Source organism: Chlamydotis macqueenii, chromosome 3 (genome assembly GCF_036417535.1).
Source record: "Chlamydotis macqueenii isolate bChlMac1 chromosome 3, bChlMac1.mat, whole genome shotgun sequence".
NCBI classification, from domain to species: Eukaryota; Metazoa; Chordata; class Aves; order Otidiformes; family Otididae; genus Chlamydotis; species Chlamydotis macqueenii.
The window spans coordinates 8846423-8858767 of record NC_141558.1 but is presented as its reverse complement, the minus strand read 5'-3'; positions in this window follow the sequence as shown (position 1 = coordinate 8858767).

Genomic DNA, 12345 nt, shown 5'->3' with positions numbered 1-12345 from the left:
TTTAGTGGAGCAGCATGTAATTACCTAGCTAGGAATTTTGTAAGAACATAGAAATTAACATTCTCTGCTCTGGTTAAAAGTGCCATCAGATGTTTAATGAAACAGAATGGTCAGGGATCTCTGTTTTACTTTTCATCTAAAGCACAATACTTTGTGTTGAGTCACAAGTATTGATTTAGTGAGGAAGGTGTTAATTAATGAACCACCAGCACCACTTCATTTAGCTTTTTGTCCTGGTAGAGAATCTTCTTAGTCATTTATGAGAGGTAAATGCTTCAAAGCACCAGGTCAAACTTCACACTTGAAGGCAGCTGAACATGAACACTGTCATTACAACTGTAAGATGTCAGAGTTTTCTTGTGAGAAATCCAAGTGCTCATTTTTTAATCATTTTTGCTCCTCCCAGGAAATTCCTTCATATAAGGGGCTGGTTGTCTCTACAGTTTGAATTTATGAAAAAAAAAAAAGTAAATCTGCTTCCCCAATGAAATAAGAAAGTGAAAGTTTTTTTTCAGAAATCATTTATATGTCTATCTATAGTTAACTTAGGCTGCAGCTTGGGTTGAAAATTGATTTACCTAAGAATATAATTTTGTTTATGCATCTGCAGTTGTCAAGTGATATATGAATTAGACAAAGTACATGCAGAGTAATTGTGTCTCTCAGTACCAATAGAGGGCATCCCTAGAAATCAGGAAAATCATGTTCAGCAAGTTGCTTAGTCTAAAACAGACTAGAAGTTGCTGCAAAATAGTAGGGAAATTTCCAGCTGCTCATATCTTTCTTGGTGTTTTCTACTTTAAGACTGTAAATTCAATATAAGCTTCAAAGGGCACACCCAAATTTAGCACGCCAAACTCATATTAGCAGAGCTGAGATTGCTAGGATGAACTATTAAAGCATATTTTGCTTTGTAGGACTGTCTTGCCACAGCAAATTGGTGGCACTAGCCTTCCAAAATCAGATCAGACAAGATAGTGTCATGGCTTTGGCAGGTTGGAACTGTATAACTACAGAAATCTTGTCAGGTTCATAATATATTTAGCCTATGAATTTTGGGGAAGGAAATAACTGTACGGTAATCAAGTGTCATAGGCTGTCAAATCTGGACCATCAGGTTGCAGACAGTCCTGAATTGGCTTCTCTCAATCCTGAAATCTATGCAATTATTGGGATTTGGGGCTCCTCACTTTTCCAAATAAAGTATGTGTCACCTCTCAGACTAAAAAAGTAAAGAACGAAGAACGAACAATGAAGTTTATGAGTGGAAAGAGGAAGGAGTTGAGCATCCTTTTCTTGTTTGTTTGCTTTTTGTAGACCTGGAAATGAATAGAATTTAAGTTAAGGTCAAGTCAAGCGTTTCGCTTACCTGGAATGGAACCCTATGTCAGCACTGCATGTATAGCAGTAAGAAGAGCAAACTGTTGACTCCAGAAATCACCCCAGTTTTTGGAGATTATTAAGAAGAATTTTTCAGAAAGTCAAGTGCTTCCCTGAGGACCAAGGTTCCAGATTATTGAGGAATCCCAGATATAAGACAGGAAGATCCCCACCTTTCTTCCCCTCCTTCCTATACAATATGCACATCCACAGAAGCATTTGGTAGGATTTAGGCCCCAGTTAACTTCACACCAACTTAAGCACATAAAGCCAGAAGGGACAGACACATTTTTTTCTATGACTTCTGACCTTTCACAAGGGATACAAAGATTTTTTACCCTTAGCACATTCTTTAAGTGCTTGAGTTAGATACATTACTGGCGTTAGACACTGTCAGTGTAATTGGGACACAGATTATAATCAATTAGTATTAATTCCTATACCAACATTAGGAAGGGCAAAAGGAAAATACACTTTTTAAATAATTCTTCTCAACTTAATTAGTTCTACCTGTAGAGGCAAATATTGAAGCTTTAATGAAATTTCTGACAGATTCCTCCAAGCTGCTAGGCAATCTAGAAGAAGTGAGAGGGGGGAGAAAGAGAGAGACATTGAAAATAAGATATACCATTTCTGAGCAATAGACTTACAAAATATGTCTGGCAAAGAGATTATCAATAAACAGAAGGTATTTTAATACTGACAAAACATTCAAAAGATGTGGGTTATATTGCTGATAAGTAGCAGTACTCCATCTCTTTCTTCCCTTTCCATCTAACTTCTCTGTATATTGTCAATAGCTGAACTCTTCAGTCCTTTATATTCAAATGAATATTTCCCACCAAAATATTTATTCAAATAGGAAAGGTAGTGATTTTCAGATTCTCACAGGCAGAGTGGAAGCAGAAAGATAAATGACTTTCTCACATTACTTCAGTGTTATTGTTATCATACATTGTGTGATGTTCCCTCATTATCTGTCGGTACACAAATCCAAGAAATGCATAATTTCTGAATCAAGAGTAAAACAGCAAAACATTTCTCAAGGTGTTTTCACCATTTTTAGATTTAGATGAAGAGAAAAATGCACCTAACCCTGGCTGATAAGAGGTATTAAAATTCTGAACATGTACATAGGCTTTTGAGGTACCTGAGCAGATAAGCAGGCAAATTCTCTATTGAGTCCTTTTGTTCCACTCAGACCATGTTAAAGGGAGAGATTCTGAATTTAAACAGCCATTGAGGGATACCATTGCTGATAGAAGGATGGCATGGTGATCTCTGTGCTAATAAATACCTTCCTCTGTACTGAAAAACCATATTTTGAGAGAGGAAGGAGACATTAGCAAAGCAGAGCTCCGCTGAACCTATTTCCTGCTCTCACAGTATAGACCACCTTGACACATAAACTTAGGTTTTGTAAACCAGCTCTCGAAGTGAGACAACTCATCTGCTGCAGAAAGAAAGCTATCCCAATACAATTCCCAAGCTGAAATTCTCTCTTCCTTTCAGCATGGAAAATGTAGATTCATTCATGTGAGAAGGCATGGATGAAAAGGAACCAGAATTAAGTGATGTTAGGAGGAGATTTCTGAAGTAGATTATACTTTAAATTGCTTATTTTTAAAGGAAATTTAATGAGATATGGAGATCCTGAGAAAATTAGTATTTATAAGAAAGGCAATTCCTGTGTCGCCATTTATGTGGTTGCTGAAGCACAGGCAGGTGTTTCACCTTCCAGATTTTTCAGAAAGATACATATAGTTAGATCTTTGGTAGCTAATAGAGACAAGATTAGATTTATATCTACATTTTAGGTTTCCAGTGAGTCAGTATTCCTAAAACATACATTCTTTAGAAAGTCAGAGAACAAAGTAAATGCACTTGGGAACCACAGAGGAGGAGCCTGTTTGCTTAAATTTGTATTTAAATAAAAACTTTACCAATATTCCTCCTACAGACTTCCATCTTTTGTTGGTGTTGCACATGTCTGGTTTTGTGTATTTGTGTCTTTCTGTATGTACATTTATTTACAATTCTCACTTTCAACAGAAATCTTTGATTTTAAACTGTGTTTCAGCTTCCATGCTGTTTCACACAATTTTATATTTCTTTTCCTCAACGCTTCAGTCATGGAGAGTTCATGAGTGGCAGAATCCAGCTCTTGGATGAACTTGGGTGATGATGACTTCTTGAAAAATGGTAAGCTCTACTTGTACCCACATATGCGCCCAAAGCAATCCAGATCTAGAGATCAATATATGTGCACCTGTAGAACCTTTATAAGACTCTGATTCGAAAAGGCACAATACTCTCCATCTAAATCTAGACAAAGCAGATGAGAATTTATAGAGAGATATTGACCAAGCTTTTACCTCATAAATGAGTGAGTTAGACATTATACTTAAAGAAGTTAGCTTATAGGTCTCCAGAAGGTGCAGTCTCTGAAGCTGGTTTTGTTCACAAACATTTCACTCTCAGTTCTCCCACAGCCACATCAAGGAGACAAATGCTGATATAACAAAGCACCTAGTAAACAGTAAATGATAGGGTCCACAGTAAACAGAGGTCCATAGTAAATGACGCTGTAGAGACACATGTGTAGGGATTCAGATGTCATGGAAAAGTGTTGCTTGATCTTATATAGATCAGTAGCTCCTGAACTCACTCCTAAACTATTCCTTGCATTTATCATCTACCTCCATCCTCGTCTCTAATATGTGTTGGGTTGACTGAGAATTACATACTCACAATGAGACACTTTTTATTTGACTGCAAAAATGTTAACTTCTAGACATGACTCTTCTCTGAATTCTTTGTAGTTCTTTTGGGAGTGTTGCTCTGCTTTGTTCTTACTAAAATATGGAAATATCAGAAATAATAATCTTTATTTTCATTATTTTCCTACCTGTCTTTGAGGAAAATGAAATATGTAACATGGTAGGCCTCTGCTTCTGATAAAACAGCCAATGTAGTTGTTCTAAAGCAAAGAAAATATCAAAACAATTAGACTAGAAGATTGTTTCAGATGAATAAGCTTAACTTTAGCTCATCCCTCATATCTAGTGCACTGATGAGGTCTAAGTTAGGAACCTAATTACTTGATTTCCTTCAGTAGTTGTTAACAGATAAGTGCTTCTGGAAAACCATTTCACACACCTAAGATATGAAAAGCCAGTATAAGTGCCCCCTGTAAAGAGAGCCTAAGGGACTAGCTTTTTCAGGTAACTAATAACGCGTGGTCAATAATGTAGTTTTGGCTGTAATCCTCAGACATCCAGCTGTGACTTTATTTTTTCCTTGTTAGTATTTATTTAATTTTATTGCTTTAATAGTTTCTAATCCATAAAATAATTTTAACTTTCATCTGTAACTACTTACGCATTTAGACAGTATAGCTTGAGAGAGACTTTGGAACTCAAAAAAACCCTGTATAAAGTACTTATGACTGCAAATGTATCTTAACCTGTAAGATTGCCCTTTATCTATCTGTTTTGTTTTCTGTGACTAGTTTTTCTCTGAAAAGCTCCAAAAGTGATGGTAGATCAGGTCCAAAATTTTACAGGAAAAAGAATAACCAGGAAAAAAAAATAAATGGGAAGTACTTTCTGTCCTTACTGCAGCACGGTTTATAATTTTCTTTTTAAATCTTAATACCAGTAATGTTCAAGGTCCTGAAATAATCTTGGATAACCTTTACTTTCACTGGATATTCCTTTTCAAAACTATTGATCCTCCCAAGATAAAAGTGACTTGCAAAAATGCCTTTCAGAGTATTTTAAGTGCTTTCTATTGACCACATTGCAGGGAAAAAAATACCAAGAACAGCCTCATGAAGTATTTTTCAGTGTCTATGTCTAGACTGCGTAAGCACAGAACATTTGAAACCGGAATCCATTTGAATTTGAAGAAGTTAAAATTTAAAATAATCAAGATTTTTTTTATTTGTCATGCTTCATGGTATAAGGAAATACGTAATTCATTGTGACAGGAAAGAAAACTCTTTGTGGGTGGGTTATTGCAGCATTTGAATTTTCTGAGATTTCTGGCCTACAACTCTGAATTCTGTCATGAGGCTGGCAGGACACGTGTCTAATGGGCTATTGGCCCAACTTTATATAACTTCTGTTAAGTTCTGAAATTCCCATTTCTAACTGACAACATACTGAAAGGAAAACATAACCCCCTAAGCTGTGTGTCCCTGAATAGGGTAGGCACTGTATCAGCCGGAAAAAGAGTATCCAAATTCAAATATGTCTCCCAGAATCTCTGTTTTACAAGTAACACTTAAAGTGGTAACAGTTAATTCTTACATCTGACAGTCTTCATAGACTTTCATTTTCCCCACAATCTTATACTTCAGACTAATTCAATTTATCTTGTCCATTTTACTCAAACAACTGAAACAGATCTATGGTAAATTAATGTGCTATAGATAATTTGGAATGCAGTGCAAGAATTCAATGCACACCAGCACTACTGTATTACCTAAGGATATAAGATTTTAATTTAAAAAGTTAAAGGTCCATAAATCACATTCTATCTACACTTGTCAACGTTTCTGACATCCTATTTTAACATCTAGAATTATTTCCTTCTTTATCACATAAGAGAGATTTTAGTTTAACTCCACTTTACCCTAAAAAGTAATGAGGGAGCCTAAAATAATCAGAAAAAGGAGAAGAATGGTTAAGAAAAGGAGAAGAAGCACCAAGTACTCACTGAAGACATTCCCAAACTACAGTGGAGGTACTCCCTGGTGAGATGGAAATTACTGATAAACCATTAGGTGAATGAGGAATGAGAAAATAACCTCTTTGAGGTTTTTGTTTTTTTTTTTTTTTTTAATTACTTAGCTTATCCAGATGAGGCTGTGTTCAGTTTTGGGCCCCTCCACACAAAAGTGATGTTGAGTTGCTGGAGCGTGTCCAGAGAACGGCAACAAAGCTGGTGAAGGGTCTAGAGAAAAAGTGTTATGAGGAACAGCTGAGGGAACTGGGATTGTTTAGTCTAGAGAAGAGGAGGCCAAGGGGAGACCTCATTGCTCTCTAAAGCTACCTGAAGGGAGGTTGTAGGGAGGCAGATGTTGATCTCTTCTCCCAAGTAACTAGTGATAGGACAAGAGGAAATGGCCTCAAGTTGCGTCAGGGGAGGTTTAGATTGGATATTAGGAAACACTTCTTTACAGAAAGAGTGATTAGGCACTGGAGCAGGCTCCCCAGGGAAGTGGTGGAGTCACTGTCCCTGGAGGTGTTCAAAGAATGCATAGACGTGCATTCAGGACATGGTTTAGTTGATGGTTGGACTGGATGATCTTGGAGGTCTTTTCCAACCTTACAGATTCTATGTTTCTACATTTCTAAGACACATGGGAGACAGAATGAGAATGCATGGCAGAAGGTAGCTGGTAACATCTACTGCACCCATGACAACTTAAGTTTAGGAAAGCCTGCTATACACATCAAGATTTAGGTGCAAAGCGGTCACCTCATTCCAACTTGAGTATGTAAACAGGGATTAAAAGTGACTCTAGCAGAATGAAAATGTATGAACAGATAAATTAACATCTATTCTGATTCAAATCTGGAATGCAGTCAAGGTGTATTATGTTGTACTCCTTCCTATCTCAAGGGCATACTTTAAAGCCTACAGCAAGCTTTGTGTTGCCATGGGTATCTTTCTAGCAGCCGTAGAAAGCAGCTAGTTCAAAGCCACCTTGCAGATGTCTCCAATACATTATAGTCAAACAGACAGTCTTGTTATAAACATAATCTAACAAACTGCTACAAAGGGTAGCAAAAAAAAAGGAGATGAAATGTGGGAATTTCAGTTAGGGAAACAGTAATTTATCAGAAAAAAAAAATGCTGTTTATTAACTGTTTAGCGCTAGAATCTCAGTAAGTGAAAAGATGAAGGAAAAGCCTTCCCAGTTATACTCCGTGATACTAACAGGAGCTCCAGTCTTCAGTATCTTTTAAACTCTGACTCATGTGACACTAAAATATGCTAGTATGTAGCAACAGAATTGTAGGAAGGTTTCATGACACCTGAGAGAAGATTTCACAATAATGTCATCCTTCCATCCACTTCCCGTCTATCCTCTCTCAGCACACTCTCTGTTACTCTTTCTGGGATTTTGAATATCAAGAACTGGGAAGAAGAACAAAAATGTCAGAAAGGCAGAGGTACTTCTGTACTGAATGTCTCCAAGTATGAATGAATGTTTCCAAATGCAACAAAGTGCTGGAAGCTAAGTAGCTAAGATGCACATTCAGTGCAGTCGATATACCAAGATTTTAACAATAGATAGATCAAAATTAATGCCAAAAGAAATAACAATAACTAAATTAGTAATGTTTATAAACTACCATTTATATGAACCACTGTTCATTATAGTTTGAAAAGCAAAATATAATTCCACCAAATGCATGATGGTAAGTACTTGTTTCACAAAGTATACCCTTTCTCATGGATTATTTTACACTGACTTCTTTCTACGATGAGATTTATCCCATTTTATTTCAGCTTTTTAAAACTGGACATCTAATTTTAGCCAGCTGAAGAAAGGGGGGTACTTTTGTCAAGAATTTTTTTCACCTATTTAGGATGTTACAAGTTGTCATTCTGCTATTACTACGTTAATCTCTTCAAAGGTGCTGAATGGACAGAAATTAAGCTAATTTAATCTCTTACATATTAAAAAAAAAATCCATCAAAATCTTCTACATTGCTACTAGTGAGTTTTTTGTTCTTTTTGCGGCAGGGAGTGCAGGATAAGGAAGTTGATTATGACGTTACTGTGGTTGTTAATCTGCTTCCATGTAACTTTGTTGAAGTGAGAATTTTTTTCATTCAAGGACAATAATTTTGTATTTTCTTCCTTAGCACCCAAGTCCATGACAAATTTCTACTCACTTTTTTTTTTTTTTTTCCCTCCTGAAGTTCAGGTTATAAAAGTGTTTCACATTAAATTAAAGTCTGTTTAGTTGCAGTTTCAAGCCATTGGCTTTCATTGTGACATCAACATTAAAAAGCTCTTCAACTTCTTGTATTTTCTCCCTTTGAAATAACATACACAGTGTGATCAAGTCACCTCTCATCATTCTTATAGATAATTCAAATAACCTGAGCATTTAAGCAAGTCTGTAACTTTTTTCTCCAGCTCCTGAATATTTTCTGGGATTCTTCTCAAATTTTATTAGTCTTCTTCAGTAGCCTGTTCAAAACATCTGACCACAATTTTATAGTTTTGCTGCAGTAATGTTTTCTACACAAAGAGTTGTGAAATTATGTATATTCTAGACACAACTTTGGCTGGTGAAATGTCAAGCATTGCATAAATGTTTCTAATGTCAAATATTTTTCTAGGTGGGTTTTTTTTTTCCTTTTATATGTTCCCTATTTACTAAGCAACTGTATAAATTTACTCTGAGTGTTTGCTTCCTTTCCTGCCTGCACCTCTTTGCTTCAACAGTTGTCTCTCAATCATAACAGCAAAATTTCCCCCAACATTTAAATACATGATAGTTTATATTTTATCAATATATGTGTAGGACACTCTACATGATGGATTTATTTCAGTGCTAGCCTGTTTGCTGTGCCCCTAGGTCTTCCTGACTCTTGGTGACCTCATCTTCTCATTTTACTGTGTGTGCTAGCTGTTCAATTTTCATATTTAGTCTCTGAGTTGATCACAGTATTACTTTATTTTTGCTTCTGTTTTACTTTCTATAGGAGAGAATGAAAATAAGATAATGGATAGAGGATACTGCACACAGCTCAGAACATTGTGAAAGGTTATGATGTCCACCTACTCAGATGGCTGGAAGTCACTTATCCTCATCCACCTTTGTGGAATAATGTGTCCTGCAATATGTCGCAATAAATGTTGCAATGATTCGTGAATCATTGACCCATGTCAGGATGAGTCACCTTACTGGAGTAGTTGAGTAAAGGCAGACATTTCCCATTAGCCATTTAAGCTCCCCATACGCTATTTGAAGACAAAGAGAATAGCATATCGATAGATGTAATTCAGATTATCTGCCTTACCTGTCCCTTCAGAAGGGGATGAGTAATTGTCCAAGACATCTGTCTTGTCTATAAAAAGTGACTCACTGATCACCTTACTCTAACTAAATTGCTAACTCCAGCCCTGCTGACTAAGATTCATAGTTGTAGCCTTCAAGTAAGATTTTTGCTTAGCAAATGGTCCACATATTTCCTTCCTGAAATTATTTTATCTCATTCTGAAACAGAGACACAAGTTTTTGAAAGATATGTTCTGTTAAGCTAATTAATACAATTACTGTTCCCATCCTGACAGGCACAGATTCAAATGCTCTCCGAAACAGTTCATTGAGATGTACTAACCAGTTGCTTTTCATTCATTCAACAACAGTGAGCACCTTTTCTTTGGGATGTGGTGTCTGTGGTCAGAGATCATGTAGTTAAAAATAAGTGATCTCCTTCACAATCCAAAAGAAAACTGAGGTTAAATAACCATTCTCTGCTCTGAATTGGCATCTGTATAAGTTGTAGTCAGCCTAAAGAGATGACAATAAATTATGGACATGTAAAACAATTGTTGATATTCCAAACCTAGTTAACTGTTAATCATTTCAGCAAACCTGTTGGCTTGCTTTGCATTCCAGTACAATTACATGTATTAGAATTTTCCTGAGCATGATATGTCTTCATAGACTAATTTACTTTTATTAACATCCCAGGGACATTGAAGACATTTTGCTGAACTTTGTTAACACAACTTGCTGTCAACCTGGTGCATTAATGAAAATAGTTCCACCTTTCCAATATACTACTGACATTTAATTTCAAAAGCACAATTAATATATGCAATATTATTGTCTCTCTCTCTTTTGTAAGCCAGTAAACAATAACTTGGGATTTACTAACTGCTAAAAGCAGTAGATGTTCAATCAATACACTATATTTCTGGCATGTGAATGTGGTAAGAGCGCAATCAATCTTTTGGGTGAGATGTAAAACTTAATTCCTGAACATCCGAGATTATTAAATATTAGAACATAGTTTTGTTGTGGGTTTTTTTGTTTGTTTGTTTCATTTTTGTTATTGGGTTTTTTCATAAAAGAGAGACTCAACTAAGGAACTGCATACGTTGGTCATATTTTGCATAACGAAATACCATAGCCACATCAAAATAACGTGGCCACATCACTCAGGATCTCCCACTTGAATTCACAGTCTCCTGCCATTTGAAATAAAGTAAAGTCATTGCCAACAGCAGCACTCTGGAAATTCATAGTCATATCTACTAGATAGTTATCAAATAGCATTTGGGTGGCCCAACACTGCATCCTCTAGAAGTCAATAGAACGTAAACAATAGCTAGTAGACTATGTTGTGTCAAGCCCAATTTGGAAATCTGGTTTCTTCCTCTGTTATCAGCATCAGAATCTCCAAGTTTTTCTCTTGAAAACATAGCATTATCATTGGACTTTAAATAGCATGAGAATCCTTTGTAATAAAGTAAGCTAAATAGATACATGTTGGTACAAGTGTGAAACACTGGGGTTTTTTTTCTGTGCTTTGGTTATCATAGGTTGAAAATTATACTTAAGAAAAATATTAATGCTCCATAATACAAATTGTAAGATGTTAAAGGTTCATTTTCTGGAAGATAATATTTTATTACATCATCTACCTGAACGTGTGCAAAGCATTTGACACTGTCCGAAATTACATCCTTGTCTCTGAACCAGAGAGACATGGATTTGATGCACAGACCACTCGGTGGATAAGGAATTGGCTGGATGGTCACACTCAAAGACTTGTGGTCAACAGCTCAATGGCCAAGTGGAGACTGGTGATGAGTGCCATTCCCCAGGAGGTGGTATTGGAACTGGCACTGTTTAACATCTTTCTCGGCAACATGGACAGTGGAATAGAGTGCACTTGTCAGCAAGTTCGCCAACAACACCAAGCTGTATGGTGCGGTCAACATGCTGGAGGGAAGGATCGCCATCTAGAGGGACCTTGACAGGCTGGAGAGTTGGGCTCGTGAGAACCTCATGAAGTTCAACCAGGCCAAGTGTAAGGTCCTGCACATGGATTGGGGCAATCTCAATCACAAATACAGGCTGGGTGGGGAATGGATTGAGAGCAGTCCTGAGGAGAAGGACTTGGGAGTGATGGTAGATGAGAAGCTCAACATGAGCTGGCAATGTGTGCTTGCAGCCCAGAAAGCCAGCTGCATCCTGGGCTGCATCAAGAGGACTGTGGCCAGCAGGTCGAGGGAGGTGATTCTCCCCCTCTACTCTGCTCTCGTGAGACCCCACCTGGAGTACTGTGTTCAGCTCTGGATCACCCAACATAAGAAGGGCATGGACTGGTTGGAGAGGGTCCAGAGGAGGGCCACGAAGATGATCAGTGGGTTGGAGCACTTCTATGAGGACCGACTGAGAAAGCTGGGACTGTTCAGCCTGGAGAAGACTCCAGGGAGACCTTATAGTGGCATTCCAGTACTTAAAGGGGGCTTATAAGAAAGACGGGGAGCAACTCTTTAGCAGGGCCTGTTGCAATAGGACAAGGGGTAATGGTTTTAAAACAGAAAGAAGTATATTCAGACTAGACATAAGGAAAAAAATCTTCACAATGAGGGTGATGGAACACTGGAATAGGTTACCCAAAGAGGTGGTAGATGCCCCATCCCTGGAAACATTCACGGTCAGGTTGGATGGGGTTCTGAGCAACCAGATCTGGTTGGAGATGTCCCTGCTCCTTGAAGAGGGGGTTGGACTAGATGACCTTTAAAGGTCCATTCCGTCCCAAACTATTCTATGATTCTATGATTCCATGGCATATCATTATTTTTAATGGCTTTTATCTGCAGATTGAATGAATATCCTGAAAACTGAACACTTTGTCTGTAAAAGCATACTTTTTTTTTCTTTTCCTAAAAAATGCTTAACACACCAGAACAAA